The sequence below is a fragment of the Sarcophilus harrisii genome, chromosome 3 (assembly GCF_902635505.1).
Source record: "Sarcophilus harrisii chromosome 3, mSarHar1.11, whole genome shotgun sequence".
Classification (NCBI taxonomy): domain Eukaryota; kingdom Metazoa; phylum Chordata; class Mammalia; order Dasyuromorphia; family Dasyuridae; genus Sarcophilus; species Sarcophilus harrisii.
The window spans coordinates 76,449,489-76,455,488 of record NC_045428.1 but is presented as its reverse complement, the minus strand read 5'-3'; positions in this window follow the sequence as shown (position 1 = coordinate 76,455,488).

The following is a 6,000-nucleotide window of genomic DNA, read 5'->3' as shown; positions in this document are numbered from 1 at the left end:
TGTTGGGACTCTTGGGTAACCATTGAGACTGGGGGAAAAGGTGTTTTTTTCAGACCAATGACCTACCAAAAGAATTTGGCCTAACAATTGTATTTCATTTGACATAAGATAACTATATATTACTGTTTTCATAATAATATAATTATATATTTGGTCGAATACAACAAAAGTAACACAAGTCTCCAAAATGGCAATATTTATTTGTAAAGAACATATAGAATATTTCTGTGGACCAGTTTGGAATATAATTTGAACATTTTCCATTTTCCATTAAATTTAGAATAATTAAAATTATTTTTTAAAAATATATTTAAAATTTTAAAAAATTACTGCAATGTTTTGACAATATACAAGGGTGACCAGATTTCTCCCTTATTTTAAAGTATTTTTAACTTCAGATTCTGTTAATCAAAGTGTTTGAAAGTGCTTTATTAATTCACATCCTCCTCAGATCCCTGATAACTAGAAGTCAGCATTATTGTTCTGTATTAAAACTGAGAAGACAAAGCACAAACATGTTATAGCATAGGGAGTGAGAATAGAAAATACAGGACAACTAATTACTCATATAATACATAATATGCTCTTGAAATTATTTTCATAATTCAACATATCTCTATGCTTAAGATTTCCCACATGGAGATTCCTTATGATGAAAGATGTATTTTTTGAAAGTGATCACAATTAGTATTTCCCCTCTTTAAAAAATAAAACATACCTACAGTATCAGAGATTCAGAATTGTAAAGGACATTAGGACCTGTACTGTCTGTACTGGGTCTGATTCAGGCTAGTTTTGTAGTAATTTAGATATGAAAATGGAACAAAATAAGACACTTGTAAGCAATTCAATGGTTAACAACAACAACAAAGGCATATTCCTCAAAGTTAGACATTGAAGATATCTTGATTTGATTCAACTGACTCTGTTTTGCTAAGGATCAGAGACAACTCTCAGAGAATCTGCTTTGTATTCAGGTGATGAGGAAATAACATTAACAATCTGAGCCTTTAGTCTTCTGAGACAATCAAGTCTCAAAGAAGATCTCAAACCTTTTAAGGCAGTATTAAGTCTAATTTGCATAAGAGGAGGCAATAGTATATTGCTCTTACCACAGAGGTCATATGATGTATATTATTTATGTGTGTGTATCAATAAATATACAAATACAGATATATGGATAGAATATATAGAAACAGCTTAATATTGTTTTTGGAACTAAAACTTGAAACACTTTCCCTCTTCCTTGTTTCTCTGTAAATTATATTTTGCATTATAAACAAAAATGTAAAGAACAATATGTGTGTGTGAGTGTGTGTGTGTGTGTGTGTGTGTTACTTTTTCCTCACAAAAGCTGTCAGTTTGAGTTGGGTCAAAGGAAAAGTGTATTCAGAATTTTATGTTCAGCATGTTTGAACTAATAAGCATTGAAGACTTGTGAAAAAATGAATTTTATATATCTTTATGAGTACTGTGGAAGTAGGATTCTGGGAAGCCTCTGAACAAGTCATTTAACCTCTCTAAAGCTTCTGTTTCCTCATCTATAAAGTAAGAGCTAGCCTAGATATCCTTTGAAGTCCTTTCTAGCTTTAAATTTATACTGCTAGTGAATTCAGTCTCTTAAAAAACTTAGACAAGAAAAAAGTGTGGGGGGGAGGAGTTATAATTTCTGCCAAATTAACACCCTGAAATTGTCAATGAAAGAATTGAACATAAATGAGAGTGATAGCAGAAGGAATAAAAAGATAAGACTAGTAGTGGCAAAGTGCCAAATAATGTCTGATACAATATGGGGATGTGTGAGTAAAAAAACAGGAGTCAAAGATGACTCTAAGATTTCAAACCATAGAATTACACATTATGGTATCCAAAAGGAGACATAATTGGGCATCATGCTATTGTTGCCTGCCTTCTAGTCAATGATTAGTTCCAGCCCTAGCAATTTGGGTATCCATGGTAAAAAAAATGCTCATTGGGTACTCTTTGGGTATGTGATTAGAACCCGAATCAGAGAAATATTAATGCTGGCCTTGGAAAGAAAGTCTGGAAAGGCTTAAAGGAAAAAGTGAAAGTGTGTTTTCATGATTTTATTGCCCCTGATTAGATAGCTTATTCATCTTTCATATTAAGCCAGGCAAATTTATATTTCCTTCAAAATTCTAATGTAGCATTGAACACTTGACAATTACATGATTTTTTTTTCCTTTTAGAGTCAATAAATGTTAGGGTAAGGCAGGACCTCAGAGATCATCTAGGGCAGGACTTCTTAAGACTTTTCCCCCTTGAGTCCTCTTTCTGCCCAAGAAATTTTCATGTGATTGCAGACATATTGATATATAAAATAGGGGTAGAAATCAAATACTTACTGATAGTAAATCATAATTTCATTGCCCTACATCCAGTTATGAGACCCCATATGGGCTCTAATCATAGTTTAAAAAGCTGGGACCTTGTCCAACCCCCTAAATTGACAGATGAGGGAACTGAAACCCAAAAGATCTTACTAGTTAGCAGTGTTGAAGGCTGAGAAATGTTGAGGGGTGAGAAATATCCTAAAAGCAATGGGGTCCCCAGGCTGGTGTCGCAAGATTTTATGAAAGAATTTGCAGTCCTTTGCTCCAAGTGAGGTTTTTGGCAAAAAAAAAGGGTTTATTTTCACAGTGAGAACCTACCCAGTGGGCCAATTCCTGATAGGAATTAGCAAAGGTTTGGGTACAGAATCTTGTCTTTTAGTAGCCTTCTATGCTTTGGGGACAGGGAATGAATAGGGACTAATTTTCAAATCAATAAAGGGTGGTGATTATTTCCCAGGCCAAAGTGATTCCCAGATTAATTGAAGGTGGGAGATTCCCTTGGGAACCAGGTAGGAGGGTGGGGATTGTAATGCCGGAGAAATTGAGGCAATATAGAGATTAGAAAGCTTTTAATATTTTATTTGGATTTCTGAGAGGGAGAGATTTTCTGGGACCAAAAGATCCATTTTGGTCCCAAAGCTGATGTCCCAAAGCATTCAGCATCAGCCTCAGCATCAGTAAGGAATATGAGATTCCAATGAAATAAATATGGCTCTGAGCAATCAGGATAGACAAAGGCAAGGGAGTCTCAGAACACTGAGTAGAAATTTCCAGTAAGGAACCATCAATCCAATTCTGACAGGCTCGGGGTAGGACCATAAATTCTAATAAACTGGGAGCAAAAAGAGTAGTCAGAGACAGAAAATCTAGAACTCTTTTGGAACTCTATGACTCTTTTGGAATGCCAGAGTGGCCAGAGCTCTACAGCCCTAATTATCTTAGCCCTAATAAACAGGAAAGGGGGGTTGCAACCAGGGGAATTGAGGCAGAACAATTTAGGGAAACTGAGGCAGAATAATAAAAGGAAACTGTGGCACAATAGGATCATTTTTTAGGAATTTTCCCCAGGCCAGGTGGCCCACCCTCCATAAAGATCAGGGGACAGAATCCTTATTACATCAGCAGTAGCGTCAGAAGTAGAATAATCCAGCATACCTTTCATTATCCCTAACATTTATTTTCCCTACTTCCCCTCCAACATTTGTTAGGTTTTTTCTGTCATATTAGCCAATCTGATAAGTATGAGATGATATCTCAGTTGTTTTAATTTGTATTACTCTAATGAATAGTTATTTAGAACATTTTTATATGACTATAGATAGCTGTAACTTTTTTTCTCTTGAAAACTGTCTGTTCATATCCCCATTTATTAATTGGGGAATTAATTATATTTTTATAAAGTTGACTTAGTTTTCCACATATCTGAAAGACTTGCTATAAAAATTCATCCCCTCCCAGTTTTCTGCTTTCCTTCTAATCTTGATTGCACTGGTTTTACTATAATAAGAATGATTCATTTCACATCCTGTATCTTCTCTCTGTCTGTTTGTCTGTCTCTCTCTCCCTGTCTGTCTGTCTGTCTCTCTCTCTCTTTTGGTCATAAATTCTCCCTACTTCATAGATCTGATGAGAAAATTATTCTATACACGCCTAATTTGCCCAGAGTATCACCTTTTATGTATAAATTATGTACCAATTTTGACCTTATCTTGGTATGTGATGTGAGATATGCCAAATTGCTTTTCAATTTTCCCAACAGTTTTTGTCAAATAATGAGTTTGTTTCAAAATCTTGTATTTTTGCCTTTATCAAACACTAGATTACTATGATCATTTACTTCTCTCTTGAATATATAATCTATTCCACTATCTATTAGGTATTAACAAACTGTTTTGATGACTATTGCCTTGTAATGCAGTTTGAGATCTGGTACTACTAGGCCACCTTCCTTCACATTTTTTTTTTCATTGATTCCCTTGATATTCTTGACTTTTTTGTTCTTCCAGATGAACTTTATTTTTATTACTATAATTTAGTGAGAGAATTTGACTTATGCCAATAGCTCCTCTATACATAAGCATCTTTAAATTTATTTTCTATCTATATTCATTTAGGTATTCATTTATTTATTCATATTTAATTATTGGTTCATTTGTTTGTTTATTGATTGATTGATTGACTCTGACCAGTAAAGATGCTCCCTATACAAAGATTGATCAGAGGCAACTAATATGGTATGATGGCTAGAGCACTGGGCCTGGAGTCAGGAAGTCCTGAATTCAAATCTAGTTTCAGATATTATGTGCCTTGGGATAAATGATTTACACTCTTTGCCTTAGTTTTCTCAAAGGTAAAATGGGGATAATGGCATTCAGCACACAAGGTTGTTGTGAGAATTAAATAAGAATATGTAAATGCTGTTGTTAACATTAGCAGCAACATCAACTGTTCAGCAACAGAGTTTCCTGAGGTCACTGATAGGTTGAGTAATTTGGCCAGGAACTTGAATAAAAGTCTTAGGTTCCCTACTCACCATTTCATATTACCTTTCAGGATAAGATTTATACACATTGAAAAATATCATCTCTTTATTCACATAGTGCCTTACTCTGAGAAACATTCTAACCTTTCTAAAATCTCTATTTATGTGTAGTGTGTTGTGCCATAGTTCCCTCTAATTGTCCTACCTCGGTTTCCCCAATTGTCCTGTATCCATTTCCCTAATTTTCTTGCCTCAGTTTCCCTAAATTATTCTGCCTCACTTTCTCTGAACTGTTCTGCCTCAGTTCCTTTTATTGTTCTGCCTAAATCCCCCTGGTTGCAACGCCTTGCCCTCCTACTCATTAGGACTGAGATAATTAGGGCTGTGGCCACTCTGGCATTCCCAAAATAAGACTCCAGATGTCCTATCTCAAATACCTAATTGGCATTGTCTTCCTCTATCTCTTCAGACTTCCTGGCTCTAGTTTGACTATCTCCTTTACTCCCAATTTGTAAGAATTTATTCCTCAATCCTGTCAGAACTGGATTGATGGTCTGTTCCAGCTCTCAGTGCTTGGACTCCACCCCTATTTCACTTTACCCCTGGTTGCTTGGAGCCACATGTATATATATTTCATGGGAAACCCACATTCCCTGATGGATGGGAACATTAACCCTGGGGGCAACATCCCCCCAGGACAATCTCTCCTTATCAAACAAAATATTAAAAACTTTCTATTTGCTATCTTGCCTCAGTTTCTCTAGCATTACATTTGGAGGTCCCATTGAGATATCAGAAATGAGAGTAAGATTAGAGATTAGAGACCTTCGGGTCTCCGCCTTGGGCCTTGGGGTGGTTGAGAATCTGGGTTCTTTGCTTGGAGAAGGCTGGTCCTCTGGATTACTCCAGAGTCTCTGGGAAGAGAGCAGTTTTTCAGTCACAGCATAGCCCGATGGTGGACACTTTCATTTTGACCACAGGAGAGTAAGTCTGGATGTCTTAGGACATAATCTGATCTGTTTACCTGTTCTGTCTGTCTGTGCTAGCTTTTCGGGGTCTCAGAATAATAAAATGACGATGGGCATTAAATTCTGAGAATGGTTATCAACAGAACGCTGGATGATACCATCTATTTTAGGTGTCTTCTAAGACACACCTGGTCTG